The 18,505-nt window shown below is 41.0% G+C and overlaps 1 protein-coding gene across 4 annotated transcripts in view; it reads right to left on the bottom strand.

Annotated features, from left to right (window-relative positions):
* Nucleotides 1-6,466, bottom strand: part of LOC137584596 (uncharacterized) — a 33,841-nt gene extending 27,375 nt beyond the window's left edge. For 2 of the 4 annotated variants that reach the window (XM_068300069.1, XM_068300073.1), the window contains exon 1: nt 6,367-6,461. The gene's annotated coding sequence lies outside the window, so the exon portion shown is untranslated. Of the gene's footprint in view, nt 1-6,348 lie in introns of all 4 variants that reach the window. The other 2 variants (XM_068300072.1, XM_068300070.1) reach the window with 2 other exon arrangements.
* Nucleotides 6,467-18,505: the final 12,039 nt, after the last annotated feature.

The raw sequence follows: 18,505 nt of genomic DNA, 5'->3' as shown, positions 1-18,505 counted from the left end.
GTAAATGAAATTGCAAATGAAGCTAGAACTAAAACCCAAATTCCAACAGATTATGGATACAGATAAAGAAACATGGTCATGCTGATGATCCAGAATATATGTACATATTTCTTTCTTTTTATAGTAAATACGGTTTCTGTTTTACCTTTAAAGTAATATACATATGTAGCTTGTTACTTGAAATCCTTTTGTCGGACTTTTGAACTTGGTTAATGAAAATTTTCTACATTTTTTATTCCACCAATTTCTACGAACTATCTAAAGAATTAATTTAAAGATGGTAAACTCTTTTCAGTACTATGTTAATATTTGTATTGCAAAGTAGAATTCGATACTCAACAAAAGCTGATGGTATGCGGCTTGAAAGTGATTTTCGTGTTTATTGTAAAGGAAAATGAACTTTCCAAAGGTTCAATCACTCGCTGGCATGCGAAGAATCGACTGTTTTGTAGTGGCTCAACAATGGACCGTTTTATTAAAGAACCTTAAATGCATATTAAAGTGTGTCGGTGTATGGCTTTGTGAGTGTGTATAGGTGTGCTGGGAAAAGTGCGGGGGCAACACTGAATGTTAGGTAGAACAAAATGGTTTGGGGTATCACTGGCGAAAAAAGCAACAAAAAAAGAAACACATATTTTCCAATTTACGATTTGAGCAGCGTAAACACGGACGGAGCAACAGACACACACACGCGTATTTGGGGAGCAAAGGATACGGCAACGGTAAAAGGAAGAAAGCTTTGAATGCGGCAAGCAATGGGAAAAAAGGGTGAACTGAGGGGTGTTGTACTGCGGACGCTGCGCAGATGCGTGAAATGACGAAAGAACAAAGAAATGCCAGTAGCGTCTGAGACGGCTGCTTCGAGTCGATGTGGAAACAGGAGCAGCAGCAAGAGACGGTGCGTTCGGTTCCAAAGGATGCCAGCGCCGATGACGACGTGGACGGTAAAATGTTGGCTCTGGTGAAGGCAATAAAATGAAATTACAACTTAATTGTCATAAATAATTCAGGAGATTCCTTTGCCAGCCACGCAAGAGTCGAAAACTCTCGACGCTACGACGAAAATCAGAGCGCAGGGCAAAAAACCGGCTCCCTTTTCACTGTCCTTACCCCGCCATTACCACCACCCTGCTAACCATTTGCTCCAGTTGGGTCTGCCTCTTCCTCCGTGGACGCGAAGCTTAACGAACTTTCTGTCTTTTTTTCTTGTTGCTGCTTTAAAGCAGAAAACGGCTTCAAGGAGAAGAAATCGGTTCGCAGCAGATGCAGGAGCAATATTGCGTGTTTCATTATTAACAAAGTTAATCCCCTGACCTAGTTAAGTCGAATCAGAGGCAGAAACACACACACGGCCACACTCAGACACTCACAACAAATACAACAAAGAGGAAAACACACACACACACACACAGATGCTTATAAACATAAGTATCCGTATAAGGCGTTAATAAAAAATTAGAGAAGCGCCAAAAATAAATAGCTGATTACAGCAAATATCGGTGTTCCGGGCAAAAGTCAAGTGGAATTGTTTTTATTTAATTCCGGCTTATTATTTTGTTATACCTTGAGTATTTGCAGATCCAGTCCCCTTTTGTGTAAATTGAGGCAAACTCATCCCAACTACACTCTATCCCAAGTAACAATGGGAAATTTATGGCCGAGTCATATTAAAAATATTTATTGACCCATTAATCTAGCTAAAGGATTTTCTTTTTTGGGCAAAACTATCGTAAATCTGTGCTAACTTGCAGGCAAACTGCCAAGGTCATAAACTAACTAATTAAACTGAAGAAATTGCATCTAAAGTTACTGATTGGTTTCGATTTAAATGAATTTCATTAGCTAAAAGCATACGCAAATATACAAATGAATAAAAATGTATTTTAAAGATTTTTTTTATATGATATCCTTTAAATGTATCTGAATATTTTAGATTGGTTAAATACTTGTCAATAAAAGAGAAAACCCTACGCAGGATATCAATTAATATAGATTCTATCAATATGAATAACTTGCATAATAAAACAAAAAGTGCTTACAAATATGCTGCTGAAATCTTAAACAAAAGAGTTAAGTATAACACAAGGCTATGGTAATGTCTTTCTATTCTTAACCTGATCTAAATTCTATAATGTCTTTCTATTCTTAACCTGATCTAAATTCTACAATGTTAAACCGAGTGTGAACATGACAAATTTTGATGTGTAATATGATGAATCAGTCCCATTGTGCGATAACAAAAAGGCGGATGCGATGTAAACAAAAAGCAAATAATAGTAAATTAGCAAAATGACAAAAGTTGCTCAACAGACTCACACAACCCGACCCCGAAGCTCTTTCCTCGCATGCTTGTTGGTTCTTGGTTGTAGGCCTCGCATTTTTAAGGGGTCTGATTGCCAGTTAAGAATGTGCAAACAAAAAAACAAACAAACCGACGCGACGTCGGGGACTGATTGTGGGACGACTGTCAACCAGACCCCCGGGCTAGAGGAACGTGGCCCAACAAGAGGGATATGGGGCAAAAGAAAGTGCTTACGAAAACACAAAAGTAAAACATGTGTTCGATGTGGTTCGTGAAGGGATAGAAATATTGAGGGGATCAGAGACAAGGACATGGACTTGGACTTGGACCTTCCCTCCACCATGCTGCTGCTGATGTTGCTGCTGACAAAGAACATAATAATTTTGGTCCCTTTGCCAATAAATCGCTTTGGGACTGTGAACGGTGTGCCTTTAAAAAGCAACACTCTGTTGAACAAACAATCAAACAATTTATTTTAGTTTAATAATAATAATAATAAATGCTGCAAAATGGGGAAAAACTGCATGGCAAATGGCAAACCAAAAATATATGAGCCAGTGTGTTTGGCAGTAAACGAAGGAGGATTCGAGGATAAGTAACACAGCCTGCGGGGATGGGTCTTTGGCTCATTGGCTATGCCGAATATTGAAAATAGTCGATACTGTGGATTGCTTTAAATCAACACACAAAAAGAACCCTCCGAAAAATCACAAAAGGTCGTATACATATGTACATATGTATATGTAAATACATAAGTATGTATGTACACATGTTCGTCCAATCGCTCAGTGGCTGCTGAAATATTGTACTCGTAGTTTATTAAAATGTGTGTAAAATTGTGCAAACATCAAAAAAAAAGAGAACAAGGCAAAATGCTCCATTCGATTTTAAGTTAATAAAAATTTTAACACAAAATTGATTTTTATTTGCCCAACTTCCGCACTGAACGAAAGTTGACAACACCCTGCCCCAGCCTCTGTTCGCCACATCTCCCTCTTTTCCTAAAAATTTACTGTCCGTACTCTGCAAATTATTCGAATCAGTGGAGAAAAGCTTGGTGATTGATTGGTTGGGCGAATTGGTTGCCAGTCGGTCCATGGGGAGATGGTTTTTCTATTTTGTTTTTCAGTTCCTTTTGATATATTTTGTTTTGGTGTCGTGAAAACCATTCTTATACCCAATGATGCGGTTTGAGGATCTGCTCGTAACCATAACCGCTATCCTGTCGATACACGAAATTCTGGAAAAAAAGGTTCCCAAATTGTTAAGTGAAGTAAGTGTGTACATCAACATTGGCTCTGTTCGGGTTGAATAAATATTTTGCATAACACAACTTGACAAAACGATTTAAAGCCATTGGCATTAAAGTTTTCCATTCAGTTGAAACGTTTAAAGTTAGAAATATGTGCATTCCATATATTTCCATATAAAATGTGCATTTTGTTGCTGGCAACTGTTATTGCCATAGGGGTCCATTGGACTAATTGAGCACCACCAACTATGTAGGGATGAAATTTCACCCAGACTTTTTTCCTCTTTCTTTTTTCTACATGTGCATTTGATGTGTGTGGCTTCAATTTTTTTTTTTCCAGTTTTATACAAATTGAAACTGATGAATTGGCTTCTAAAGCGACCATTGAAATATTCCGCTGACTTGCCTGAAGAAGATTTGCAGCCTCAGGCTGCATCTACATACATGCATTTGAATGTGGATTTCTTTTTCAATCCTACCCCACTTCTCGTATGGTACTCGGTACTTTGAGGTACAGTAGATTTTTGCATTCTCCTTTCATGCATAACAGAGGCTCAGAGATTCTGCTTCTTGTATACGGTCCTCGTACTCGTTCATCCAGCTCTGATGCTATTAGGAGCTCTTATCTATTGTTGCAGCCATTTTGAATAATTGAAAAGTGCTTATAAGTTTTTTTTTCCGCTTTTTCCCATCATTGAATAGAAGCTTTAACCGAAGTATATACTTCTGAGTAGACAAAAGCTATTATAGTGTGCATGATGTTGGTTTTTGTTGGTGTTATGGGCTGAGGTATAGGAAATTTGCTCGAATGTGGTCATGGATCGCTTAGGAAAGTTTGTGTGGAGAAGCGTGTAATAATTAACTTAAACTTTGCGTGAATCTAACCGAGTAATTAAGTCGAACTGAGATTCCGGCTGAGATGTTACTAGCAACTGCTGTTGCCGTCGTCATCATCCCCAACAAACTCATTTTTGGCCCACTTTCCGGTTTCTTCTTCCTCATCTGGCAGGATAAACTTGCGATAATTTAATTACACGGCCAACGCGGAAAACTGAAGCCAAAGCTGCGCTGCGCTAAACTCAACTGAGCTGAGCTGAGCCAAATTTTTTGGGGGCTATGGTGACGGTGACGGTGACGGTGACAAGGACAAGACTGAGTGGTGCGGTTGCTGTCGCTGTAAGTGGCAGCAATGTAAATTACGCGTATTAATATCAATTTATAATCCGAATCCAAAACCAAATAAAAAAAAAAAAAAAAAAATAGAAGCATTTCTGCATAGTCAGGACTGGGGACGTTGACGATGATGCGGCAAATCCGTGATAAATCCTTAAAAATTACTTTTAATTTCGAGACGAAGAATGCAAAGCCTTGAATTGATGCCGTTGCCGTTGCCGCATCCCCGACTGGCCTCAACTGGCTGCAGTGCGACACAGGAGATAGAAGGATAGCATTGGAGTCATTGACTTTGCCTTTGCTATCTTGCCTCTAGTCTACACTGAGTGCTACTCCTAGGGCCGCATCTAGATTAAAATAAGTCGAGCGATGAAAATAGATTACGCGCGTATTTTGCGAATGCTGCGGCCAGACCCCCAGACTTTCCCCAGACCCAAAACCTAGCCCCACAAAGCGATAAACTACGTAGAGAAAAGCCAGAGCAAAGATAGAGGGGAAGTGGAATGGAGAAGAGAACGAGATGGGGAGGCGCCATCGTAGTTGTCTTGGTTTTCCGTAGAGGCGTGAAAAAATCCCGCCAATTTAATTTGAGTTTTCCGTTGTCTGTGACGTCCGTCCGTCCGTCCATTTTTTTTTTTTGTTTGATTAGTCGATTTTGTGGACTTTGGCGCTAATTGTGCGCGCTGATGATGAATCGTTTCTATGTCTGTGTGTGTGAGTGTGTAAATCCTGCATATACGCACACATATACACATAAGTATATATAGATTTTACACGTATTTGTAATTTGTATGTATGACACATACACAGGAAGAGAGTATGAGATCCAAAGGGACCCAAAACCCAGCATCAGACCCAAGCGGTTGCCTCCGCTTATGCTAATGAATTCGAGTTGGCAACACACACATACACACTGCCACACACTTGAACACTCTGTTGCCGTTATTTTTGCAATATTTGCATAATTGCTTTTGTTGCTTTCATTTTGTCGGCTTTGGCTTTGGTATGGCGTTTGGCGCTTCGCGTACTCAAATATTTGCACAGGCCTCCTCCGTTGGCGTACAATTTTTGGCCAATTTCACAAGTTGCAGTCGCAAACGATGCACACACATTTCACCCACATGGTCTCCCATAGACCCACCCACACACGCACACAAATTCTTACCCACACACACACACACACACACACATAAACAGAGAGCAAGAGATATTCACGGCTCGAGCATTAACATATTCTAATTAGCGCGTTTGGCGTTGGCCGGTCTGCAATTTTATACGCAATGACATAAAACGCTAGTACCCAGATATACCGACTTAAAACATAGAGATGGGCATAGAATCATGAGAGACCACCGCAATGTGATCAAAGTTGAGAGGCGGGGACTGCTGACTACTACTAGATCTCTGCCATATAATTTTGCTTTTTGGCGTTCTACTTTTTCCGAATTTGCGACCGCAGTGCTTTTGCTGCCAAAAATGAACAAAAAAAAAAACTAGTCCGAACAACAGCGGCAACGACTTCTGGCGCGCGGCCTTCGAACGTGTCAACAGCATCTGCGGTAACGGTGTCTGTGATGCGATGCGATGTTGATGCTGATGTCACGCCAACGGAAACACTCACACACACGCACACACTCACAGCGAACGATAGTGAGGGTGTTGGACACCCCTCGAAACATATGAACTAACACATTTATGCTATCCGTTAACCGATGCCGATGTCAACGTATCCACTGGGCCCGAAAGACTGTCGAGCTCGGGCCACCAAGTAGCATTACGAACTCGTATGTCCCTTAGCAATGTTGCTAGCAACATGTTGCTAAGGAAAATTCAAGAGGAAATGTGGGGGAAAACTGAGTTGCTAGTGAGACCTTAAAAGAGAGAGAGAGAGAGAGAGGTGCATTGTTCGCTCTACTATACGCATACGCAAATGCGCAACACATGAAACACTCCAACCGAACGGCCGCGGGTCATTGTTAGTTGCCAACGTTCTACTCTGAAGACCTAATTTGATTCTAATTTATGTAACTATTGACAACAACTACGTGTAGAGCAGCACTTATGACCGCTTTTTGTTTTAGCCAATTTCTGTCTTATTTCGTCCCAATTTTATATTCATGTCTATGTCTCTTTGGCCCAGCACGGCCTGGCCCGGGACCAGAGCACATTACAATGCTATTATTGCCCCAGCTATGAGACTCTTTTGCGAACAATCAACTGTAAGCAATTCGAGATTTGCTCATTCGCATATGAGTGAGATTATTTTTATATTATATTTATAGATGCTATTCAAATAAAAATTATCATCGATATAAAATAAATGTGAAAGCTTTAGTTAAACTGCTGCGATAACATTGGAAACAAATGCAAATAGTGTTTGTAAGCTTTTCAAAAGATTTGTCTTTGATCAATCACACATTTGTTTTAATTCGGGTTACTTTTGAACAATGTAAACATTACTTAAAGAAACTAATTCAAGACCTCTATATTAATTAATGGATAAAATAGATAGCTAACTCAAGCTTAGAGACTCTAAAAAAGAGCATGGCATTATTATTTAACTACATACAATTCAAAGTTCATAGAAACGAACAAAAAGTTTAAACAATCCAGATGGCTCACTTTTTCAACTTAATTCTATTGGAAAGAACAACGACTTGGAAACTTTAAATACTTAAGTGGAGAAAAAGTAAGGGCAACAAAAACAGCGCCCTTAGCAATGGAAATCAATTAGAGTTCAACGAGAATCGTATTGAACTTTGTTAAGAAGTCCAGTCATTGGACATGGGTAACAATTCAGCGTATGTGGCATGTTTTTGTGTGATTTATATGGAGATTTATATGGCCATATATCTATAGATGTGTCTGTGTGGCGGCATTGATGGTGAATGTATGTTGAATGAAGCCAAGCGACTACACTTAAGTTAGAATCATGTCTAAGCACCAGGTTCGCATGACAATCGACCGCCCCGGGCATTTACATAAAACCAAGATAAATAAATCCCCACATGTTGAGCACCATGAAGAGTACCAGGGCCAGTCGCAGGTCGACCGGTTAAAGGTTAATATACTACAACTTGCATCAATTTCACATTGAACATTCAGTTGGAATTGTTGCTGGAGTTGTTAGAGTTGGGCATTGAGATCTGGGTCTGGGTTTCGGGGCTGGAGACGAGGAGTTAGATGTGTCACTCGGGGGCCCAAGGCCTGGCAGTCTGTTTGTTTATGTCACTCACTCGGCGACGGACTAGATGTCGATTGAATCATTTCGATGATGTTATGCCTGATTGAAATTTTACCATCCGGAAAACGAGTGTGCAACCACTTGCGGTTTCATGACTTTTGCTAGTTGACACTGGACTGACTGGGTTGCATTTGAATTTTAATTGCAAACGAAAGGTTTACGTTTTAACGTTTTACGGATGTCCTGGTTAGATTGCTGCATACATAATAAACGCAATTGCACAGATTGATTCATGAAACTAGTATTCGGTTCTTTTTTTTCCCGTGCCAACATAAAGACGAATGTAGCTCATGGCTGGGTTTGGGGTGGCCTAATTGATCAGTTGGGTGTGCGTAATCCAGTTGCGCCCCAATGGGTCGTCATTGGTGGCGATGGCACAACGAGAGTTGTTTGAACGAATAAATGCAAATGCATATTCAATGCAAGGCCCCAGCACGTATGTACATACATATATATGTATTTAAATGTTGATTTTACATGAATTATGCGTTGTAACCAGCCGCACGTGGGCCACCAAACCGAACCGCAGGCTGTTGGGATCAGGTCTATGTCGTTTATCTTGCTGAAGCGGAAATTGCGGTTGGGTGCCCGCTTTAAACTTTGTTGCGAACTGATTAACGCTGACATGGCGCGAAAGCAAGAGCTCAAGCCACAAAGACAGAGTTGGTGTGCACGCGGCAACAACAAGTTGCCAATATAACTTTTCATCCTTACACCGAGAAGGAGGCATTAGTCGTGGGCAGAGGGCAGGATTGGCTAGATGGGAGGTGTGTATGCTCGTTTAGCTTCTGCAATATAATATCCAGTTGAAAAAGCTTGACGATATGTCTCTCCCGTTCAGTCACAGGCTTGAAAAGTCGGGCAAAAGGCAACCAACACTTTGCCAAGGACGTCAACTCGACAGTTCGACGATAATTAATCAAGAGCATCTGCAGGCACAGAGCGTAAAAGTGAAATGTCACAATAAAACCATTTGTGTGAGTCCTTTCGCATGCCCGACGGATTCAGATTTCGCTTCGCACGGACCCAAGTGTCCTACAAAATTCCCCTACACATTCAGACACATAAATACACCCACACACACACACACAAACACACACGTCGAATGTGGACAATACTAGCGACAATTAGCTTTTGCCAGAGGCCATAACAAACGGATTATCCAAACGCCTCAATCATTCTGTTACAAAATGCCCGCGACAATGAGCCAAGGCAACGCCCCCTTAATATATAAAGGGGCTGACGGGTGAACGGTTGGTTATGGGAAGCGGCAAATGGAAGCTCTGTTACACTGAAAGAATCTCCATAGTTTATCTCCCAACTACGACTATCCTAAAAACTTGAGAAACTAATTTATATGTCAGAATTAATCAGTCGGGAAATCCAAGTAAGTAGCTCGAATTGATTGTTGGACTGTGGAGATGGAATTTATGCATATATTTGTAGTTTGGAATCGAAATATGTATCGAAGTATCGCTAAAATTTCAGCATTAATTTTTATTTACCCTCCACAAGGGTAAACGGCACATTCACATGTGTCTGAAACTTGCGACTCAGTATTTATTTTTTAGTTGCTATGCGTAAGCCGTTTTAGCCAAATTGCTCTATGTGGTTTATTTTAGTGCCACTAAAATGGCCCAATAAAATGCTGGCAATAACAAATTTTGGGGCCGACTAAATTTTCATTTTAACACTAGCCATAGGGATGAATTTCCACTTCAGTGTATCCCTCCACAGTGTCCAGTGGAGGGGTGTGGGTCTTGGAGAATAGTCTTCTATACATTTATAGTCCAGTTTATTTGTATCTCGTGACATTCCATGACACATTTACAGATTCCTGCTGGTTGAGCTAGTTGAGCAAGTATGGGGTTGACTTTGGGTGACATTAGTTTCCAGCGCTGAGACCTCTTCTCCTCCGATAGAGTCTGTCCAACAGTCGTTGGTCGTTGTGTAAATGATGAATCCTCTCACGAACTTTGGCCGCACGGACTGCTCGGGGCGCGACACTTGTAAAATTGTCACAACATTAATCAAATCGAGGGAACAAAACAAATGCATGCCATAAATTTTCAGTTCAGCATGTGGGCCAGCTGCCAGCCATAGTCATAGCCATTGGTGGCCTAGGAGTGGGTCATTGTGGTCGGAACCAGATGGGCTGGGTGAAAAAAGGGTGCGGGGAGAGGGGTCCCAGCAAATGGGAGAAGGCCGCTGAGGTTGGACAGTGAAAGTGTTGGTTAAAGTGCGGCGTGATGAGTTAAAGCCCACAAGCCGAGCACGTCGCTTATGTACCTATACAAACACACACACACACAGAGACACAGTCATACACACACTATAAAGTATATACAAACAGCTAGGAGACTGCAATCACAGTCGTTCGCCTGGTGGGCTGGGTGGAATGTTTCCGCTTATGGTGCTTGTTCCGCATATGTTTATGCCGTCGTCCATAGACGAATGGCGTTCCCTGGCAATCGTCTGTCTCTCTTGGCGTATGCAGGCAGAGACAAGGACATTTGTGCGTTCCGGTTGTTGAGCAATTCGTTTAATGACGCGCTGTTGCTGGTGCTGTTGCTGGATCTGGTTATGCTGCTTCTCTTACTGCTAACCGATGGCTGTGATAATGATGTCGCTGGCGGCGTCCGAAATGAGGATGTCACAAATACATATCCACATAGTCACTCACTCACTGCAATGGCATTGGTGCTCCGTTCCGGACATGACAATGGCATTGCCAAGCCCCGACAACATTTCGTAGACAACGCAAAGATTAACTCGAGGCAATTAGCAGTCAGAGTACATCAAACTTGATGGCCTCCTCTTTAATGGTTAGTATGGTGTCTACTTTGTAGCAAATGGTGGACATAACGTGCGAACCCCAAACTCTATTGGTACATGGTAAGCGAATTGAAGCGAATCGACAAAACGAGACGACCCACAATTGGACAAATAAATCATATTTACTTTACGTATTAAAACGCGCATAGCTTTGTTAGTCATCAAGTGAACAAATTGGACTTAGCGCCCAAATGCAATATAAACTCATTTAAATAAATGTATGCAAATAAGCCCTGATAAGCCCTTACACAAACAAATTGGTTTGGGTGTGTGTTTGCTAACGCAAACGTTCATCCTTAGAGTCCCTTGCACCGGTCTCGCTCTGCTAATTATTTACATAGACAGGGTAAACCATATAAAAGCATGTATGCCAAAATAGAAAAACAGGAACGTAAATTAAATACGATTTTTCACTTAGTCTAAAAGTGCATGGAAGTGGCTAAGAGGGTAGGAATGTCACTCTAAGATTCTATTTATCGAAAAAAAGTTTGCAGAGGATATAAATGAAAAGGTAGATTTTATAGGATGATATCAAGAAGTCCAAGAGAGTTTTAGAAAAAAATCTATGAAACTAACGATGCTTAAATAGCTTGATTTGATGGGGGATTTATTGCTTTACGCAACTAAAATTTTTAATTTTATTTAAGCCTGACAAAATTGAATTTGTTTTAATATTATTATGACATTGACATTGCGATTTGTCGATATTGTCGGCTTGGGAATGGACGAGAAAAGTTTGGCTCTGCAAATGATTCCGCTTTGATCCAGGTTAAACACTTAACACGCTGTAAACCATCGCGAATCTCGGCAAATCCACTCATGTGGAAAACACTTAATACCCGCACATGCTGACATACACACACCACCCACCCACACCCGCACATACAGGACACCAGGAAGCATGGTAAGCGCTTTGGTGCCCCTGTTCTTGTCTGTGTCCGTGTCCGTGTTCTGATAGGATGAACATAGGAGCGGCGTGGCTGTAGTCGTAGCCACCATCTCCTTTGCTCTTCACAATTGCGCCAAAAATAAATTACGTTGTACATGGCGACACGGAGACCTGCTTGCAAAGATGTATCCCAACACATTTTTATACCCAGAGTATTTTGGGGGGTATGACATGCACACGTATTCTTGTATCTGAATCCAGCCGATCGACATGGCGGCTAATGCCACCAGACACCACCGCCACTGCCACTGGAACACCAGAACCACACCACCGCAATGTTGTTGGCTCCGTCGATGGCAACCACCGTTGCCGCCTAATTCGGATTTCTCTGCCTGTCTGAGTTTTTTTTTTTTTTGTGTTTTTTTCTTTTTTTTTTTTTTTGGTCTCATTTTATCTGTGCTGACGCCTGTTGATAAGGCGGGACTCAGGGAGTTTCCCCACTTTGCTTTGACGTTGAAACATGTCGTGTAGTTTTTCTTTCCAAACAACAGAGACACCATGCCCATGCCCATGCTCTAGCCAACACTCACATACATCCATATGAACACTTTCACTACAATGTAGAACCACAGGCAGTGGGATTGTTCTCTGTCCTTTTTGCTCCTGCTTTGTGGCCCTTTTGCAAGAGGAGTGTCGAACGTCTTTTTGGCGTGCTTCCTTTTGGCTTTCCCCCCGGCATGTGTGTGTGAGTGTGTATGGGAATCTATCCATCTATCTCTCTCTCTGTATGTGTGTGTTTGGGTGCCGCGTGCGGCAAACTTTCCTCTTCCATTCCTTGCCTCACACGTGCGGCTGCGGTTAGTTTTTTCTGTCGCTGATGACGCCGTCGCTGTCGCTGCCGCTGTCGCCGTCACTAAGTGAGCCCGGGTGTCTGCTTGAATATGTCGAGAGACGAGTGTGTGTTTGTGTGTGTGTCGAAAGGGTGTGCGGTTTCTTTGTCGCACCAACAAATGCGGTTGCACATTGGCGGAACAGATTGGTTTCAGTTTGGCTTGGTTGAAACGGGTTAACAGCAAACAGTGGGAGTGGTAGGGGGTTGAGTGGAAATGAGACGTTGTTTTTCTTAAATTTAAAAATAAATGACAATCTCATGACGCTGGTTACAATGTCCTATGAATGTGTATCTAAATTATCAAATATGGCACTTTGAGTTTACATAATAAAGTCTGGTCATAAATTTTACTCATCAAAAAAGAAAACTATAAAATGGATTTGAACTTTGCTTTTAAAAATGACATGAAACATGTCTCTCTCGGAAATGTATGTATTCTCTGTTTGTTTAGCAATAAAAGACAAATTTATTGATTGAATTTAACTCAAAAATTTTCTTCTTTATCATCGAACGTTTTCAAAGTTTCAAGCTTTCATCAATGAAACATTCCTTTGTTTGTGATGGAAAAAAGTTTTCCCAATTGAGAATGGAGCCAGTTTCAATTTAATTGTTTGCATTTTCATTCAAAAGAGGAAGTGATACGTCTGCGGTCGTCACCTGTGTACTGGCATGTATACCTAAGCATCATGAGGAGCATATTCATGGAAAGCATTTCAGCATCCTAGTTCGCGTCCTTTGTTTGCTTCTGAAAACCACTCATGTTTCGAAATTCGATGACTACTTCTGTGGTTTGTCGTAGGCCTGTGAACTATGAATGTTTGTCTCCACTGAGCTGGTACTTCTGTTTGTTATTGCCGTTTCGTGCTAGAACTACAATATGATCCCCACAACTGTCTGTATGTGTGTGTCTGTGCCGCTGTTTACCCCCATTTTGTGCTAATGTTGCGCGACATCTTCTGCTCTTCATTAGGCTTTAACCTCATGTTACCAGCAGCAAAGACTCCCTCGCCCCTTTGCCTCACGTGGCGAATGAAGGAGAGTTGGGAGACTGGGACCCAAACTCAGGACATCTATCTGCATGTGCGTGAGCCTATGTGTGTGTGTTCTTGGTCTGGATGTTCACTCAGTCATTAGAAGCATGAAACGAATAATTTGCTCTTAATAGCCTTGTGCTTTTAAATATGGAACTGGAACAATATCAACACACACATCACCTTCCCTCCGTTTCGTGGCGGTAAGATGCAGGATGGCTGATGGTTTTTGCCTTCCTGCCCTTAAAATGTGTGGGGTGGGAGAGGATGAGGTGAACCAACGATTAGGGCGTGTGTGTTTGGCCATTATGAAGGCTATAACAAGTGTCAACAGTCTGGAAAATGTAATGTCTCTGTTTGAATGTAAATATGTAAAGCTAATAAATTAAATGGCTGTCCATTTACAACATGCTTTATCTAACAACAGACAAGGGGAGGAGGAGGCCAAAATCAGTCAACACTTTTCAATATTATTACTGTTTTGTTTCATTTTCATTGAAAAACGCATAAAAAGCTTTATGGACAAACGTAATTCCCCCCTGCCCTATTGTAATGTCTCTTAACTGTGTGTGTGTGTGTGTTTCTGCCCTCTTTTTCTCATTCTCGACTAATGTGTGTTGGTTTCATGCTGACTTCACCCAAAAACTATGTTTGTGCTACTAATGTCCTTGCGTACAGATTGGATCTAACGGATGTGCTCCCTTGTGCAGCCCAGTGTCCCTAGACCCAACGGATGTGATTGCATCCCCCGGTGACGCCACTGGTACTGGTTGTAAAACCTTAGGCCATGTGTGGCCATTCATGTACACACAAACCCACATACAGACATACATATGTACATATCGCACACACACACACACACACACACATACATCTGCGAGAGAAGAAGTCGAGAAGTGCAAATGCTGGGGCAAGGATCATTATTGTGGTCGCCCGAAGGGTTCGGGCTGATTGCTAGCTATTTTTGTTTTTAGCACGACGGGTGTTAAATTGGATTTATCGCTTGACCAAAATGATTTTCCGCTTTTCTCAGGGCCCCCTTCCCGAACGGCCCCCGGACCAGGGTTCTCGACAACAAAACCAGCCCCCAGGATTGGGATGCCGTAATTAAATTTCACAGTTTTAGTTTATTTTTAAACGAAGTTGAAAACGAAAACAGGTCATTAGGAGCATTATCGCATCATAATTCTGTCAGGGCGATAACAAAGCTCTCAATTCAATTTAACTTCCACACATGATGGGCCCACATGAACTCCCTGCCTCGCCCGGCCCGGTGTGGCTCTATTCGAACGCCCCTTACGGATTTGGATGCCGGTAATGCTCGGTGTAAGAGAATAGAAACTACGATGAGTGTGGGTGTAAGTGGTGTGTGTATGTGTCTGGTGTGTTAGAGGCCCAGATTCGTTGTGGAATAGAAACAGTTGCCAGATTGTCATCCCTTCGGGATTGTCCCTTGCATAAGGCGGGCGGTTTTCAGGGGGGAGGCAAAAATGTTCGCATTTAAATGCAGGCACAAAACGATATTGTATCATGTCGAGGCCGCTGTTGTTGTTGTTTTTGTTGTTACTGTAATGTAATGTTAACAGAAATACAATCAAACATCTGTCAAGTGTTTTACTAAATTGGGTTTTTGTTTGCTGTTTTGTGTTTTTTTTTTTTTTTTTTATCAACATTGCCATAAATGAACTTACCCAAATACCGAATTGTCATGTTTGTGTGCATGTGAATATGTTTTGCCTGCATATTGTACTATATTTACATATACATACATATACGTAGATACATATGTGTATATGTCTTTGTCATATGTATGAATGTATGTTGCTTTGCCAACTTTTGAATATATTAGTAACATCGTTTAGAGCAATCAGTGTGCGACTGCCACTCAAAATGTCTGCTGTCTGCTCCCTGCTGTCTGCGGGTTCTCCTTGTGTCTCCTCTGTATCTGAATTCTGGTTCGTTTGCTTCTACGCAGCGTTCGCATTTCAAATGTAAACTGCCAAGTAGGCATTTCGGTCATAAGAATTTGCATAATTTACTTATGTATGTATGTATTTATGGTACGAGTATGAAGTTATGGCCACCCGCCACCCGCAAAAGGGCCAAGAGCCCTGGTCAACCACCCGATGGAGCGGCCACTAACAACATTTCACTTTCACAGTTCACAGTTCTTCGAGTGCGTCTGCTGCGGCCTCAACTCTGTTGATGAAGTTGCCCGAACTTAAAGTGTCGTTCTTCGAACTGTGTAAAGTGATTCCCATTAAGCGTGTCAATGCTTCGCAACAATCCTCCGCCGCCTCAAGCATCATTCGCTCCCATCACCATCACTCGGTGGGTGTTCAAGTTCGTGTCCGTGTCAGTGTTTGTATGTATGTATATGTATCTGTTTGTATTGTATTAGTGTGGCATCTCATGTATAGATGGCATAAGTTGAATTAAATGTACATATTTGCATCTTAGTTGGTCGTGCTTGTTGTTTCAAATCCATTCGATTGATACTTGGGGATAGCTGAGAGGTGCCATTAAATAGGGACGTTGTTATGCTTTCACGGCAGGATGCCTATTTTCCCTCCGGCATGTTAAACAAACGTCATTCGATAAACACTTGCTCTCTCTATCTCACTCTATAATCATCAAATTCCAATTTAATTGTTGATAATTTATACCACGTACTTAGTTGAACCTGTGAAATTTCAACATCCCTGAAAGTTTTGTGTAATTTGCACCTCGCCAAATTGTTAATTATGAATAACTCAATTAATTTATTCAGTGGCAAGTGAGTCAATAATATTTACTCATTCTCCTTAATGGCCCAAAAACCACAATAATTTAGCTAAGCTTCAAGTTTGTGCTTTATTATGATAATGACTGTTTAAAAACTTCCGTTTTGAGGGGACCTCAGCTAGCTTTAATTTTAATGTTCCCAACTTGCTTTTAAATCCCCCAATTGTATTCAAAAACTACATAAATGACAATCTTTGCAGTTCCTGCAACTAACTGAGTTGCCTTGATTTATGCCTGGCAATGAAATAAACATCTGCTTACTCTTATCGACCGTCACTAATTGCTCAAGGCATTCTTCATAAGCTAGCGTCTGTCTGATGTGACCGCCAGCAAGACAGATACATTCACATATGTAAGTATGTATATATACATTTACATGTACATACAGTCCGTATATATGTATACAACACATGCTTCCTGCGCTCACACTCTGATCTGTGATTGATTTTATGAGACTTGAGTGTCTTTGGCGCTCCACGAAATATATTTGTTTTTATGACACTTATTTCCAGTATGCGTGTTGTATGTATGAATGGTGGCCTGCAGAGTGCCGTGCCGCGGTGGGGGGAATTTCCCCCAACCGATGCGTTTGAATATTTTTGAAAATGAAGCGCACATAGAATTTTAAACAAAGTGGATTTGAGTAAAGCGAAGGTGAGACTCATCTCTCTTTCTTTCTGACTCCCTCTCCAGAAATACCAGACGTGGTGAGTTCATAAAAGCAGTGGCTTCTCTGTCGGAAACATTGGGCTTTATTTAATGTGGGTGCAGTGCAGGGATGTCGTGTTCTATCGCATATTTGGTCTTTGTCTGTAACAGCACGTGAACAAAACCAAAAGCATTGTCATCAAGGCGCCAGCTCATAATTGTATTTCAGAGAAGTCACAAGCGTGTGCTTAGGGTGTGCTGAGTAGGTGTGCGTGTGTGTGTGTGTGTGTAGGAGTAGAATGATGTGGCAGCAATTTCCTCATATTCTCACTCAATTGAAATTGGGATTATTACACCTTGGTCAGTCGAACACCAAAATATAATTATTAATGCTTCATCAAACGTTCTGCAATTAGTGTGATTATTTGCAACATTGGCCTTGTGCTTGCCAAAGTTAAATCGAGCTAAAGATTCAACAGATTTTAATGACGACATTGTACTTGGCTTATAGGCCAGAAGATTTAGACAAATTTTGTCAACAACAGTAATGTAATCAAAATTGATGCCAAGAAACTTTGTTATGGATTAATTCAAATAACTATAGTTATGTTAATAATGTTTATTATAAATGACTGTAAAGGACTCATACATTTAATTGACTAATTGATTTAATGATTTAATTGACGTAAAATCCCACCTTTCTAATCAATAATATAGCTATTATCTATCCTACTGTATCCCAATAGAGAAACTGGAGGTCGACTCAAAATTGTTTGTGTTGTCCTTATTTGTAAAGCTTGGTAAAGCTTTCGTCAGAGTCCTTGCTAAAATGCTTTCTGCACAGGGTGTGCCAAATGTATATTGCTAAAAGCTAGATTTGTAGCTGAGTTCATTACCAAACAAAGAAACGAAATAAATTCCTTAATCATTGGCATTTATTTATTTTATGTGAAGAAAATCACAGTTTCACAAAACTTGAATTAAGGGCGGTTAAATGTTTGAACTTTAAAATGTTAGCCTACGTAAATAAAAATAATAAACATTGGTAATAAATGAAATCAAAAGTTTAGACGCACTTCCTAAATTATACGAGAAACTTGTCATTGTGTTTAAAATTAGTCGCTCAATTCTGTGCTTCTACTAAGACACTTTTTAGACTCACCTGCATATTCCGGATCAACAAAACTTCCAATGGAATAGGCAATGTGGCATTGCGTGATGATCCAAAGGAAATAAATGGCCATAATGTAACTTGGGCTTCAATTTGTCACTGCAGATTTACCGAACACGTTCACAAAATAGATTTCATTGGCAAAATCTGTCTTCAAAAGGCAGGTCTACACCCGTTGACGTCGACTAAAGAAATGAGCAAATGCAACAGCTCTTCTCATTGCTGCTCCCAGTTCAAAGGACGGTTTCACCTTTGTGTTTGCGTGCCAGCACCTGCAACTATCT

This window comes from Drosophila tropicalis, unplaced genomic scaffold (assembly GCF_018151085.1).
Source record: "Drosophila tropicalis isolate 14030-0801.00 unplaced genomic scaffold, ASM1815108v1 contig_878, whole genome shotgun sequence".
Classification (NCBI taxonomy): domain Eukaryota; kingdom Metazoa; phylum Arthropoda; class Insecta; order Diptera; family Drosophilidae; genus Drosophila; species Drosophila tropicalis.
This window is presented reverse-complemented; position numbering and strand designations above follow the sequence as displayed.